The sequence below is a fragment of the Charadrius vociferus genome, unplaced genomic scaffold (genome assembly GCF_000708025.1).
Source record: "Charadrius vociferus isolate BGI_N301 unplaced genomic scaffold, ASM70802v2 scaffold263, whole genome shotgun sequence".
Taxonomy (NCBI): domain Eukaryota; kingdom Metazoa; phylum Chordata; class Aves; order Charadriiformes; family Charadriidae; genus Charadrius; species Charadrius vociferus.
In genome coordinates this window covers 1,504,882-1,505,477 of record NW_009647769.1, presented here as the reverse complement: position 1 = coordinate 1,505,477, position 596 = coordinate 1,504,882, and the positions used below count along the sequence as shown (strand labels likewise).

At 45.6% G+C, this 596-nt stretch overlaps 1 protein-coding gene across 1 annotated transcript in view; it reads left to right on the top strand.

Annotated features, from left to right (window-relative positions):
• Positions 1-596, top strand: part of RNASEH2B (ribonuclease H2, subunit B) — a 41,188-nt gene that overhangs the window by 13,396 nt on the left and 27,196 nt on the right. The gene's annotated exons all lie outside the window — the stretch shown is intronic.

Here is a 596-nt window from a genome sequence, read left to right as displayed (position 1 = left end):
CCAGCACTTTATCACAAAATGCACTTGCTTTTTAAACCCAGCTTATGTCTTTGTCTGGGCAGTTTCCCTTTGTGACACAACTGAAAAAACAGGAGTGGATGTGAAAGATGAGGGTTATTTAGGGCTTTTTTTGTGACTAAGGGGCCAGTTAAGAGCCTGTGAGAAGTCCACCTGTCCTCTCTGGATGTGTTGGGGATAGGCTTTCAGCCAGAGTGGGGGATAGCTATTTTTGGTTGTACTTGAGGTTCCTGTTTTTCATAGAAAAGAACTGTGCTATCTCCCTCTCCACAAACCTCCTGGATGCTACTGAAAGGGGAAGGACAATGTGGCACTTCTGTTCCTTCCAACAGTCTCTCTTGTGAATCGCTGTGCAGCCTGCCTCTGCTGCTCCTCTCTGCTTTCCTCAGCAGCACCATAAGACAACCGTCAACCTGATCCCTGTCAGTCCATTCTCTGGGGTCTGGATACTGGTTATGCATGTGAAATGCTTTAGTAATTTTCCTTGCTCTGATGAATGCCTATATGAAAGGAATTGGGACAGAACTGGCAGTGTGCTAGCTAAAAAAGATGATGCTGTCTTGTTGCTTTTCACTCAG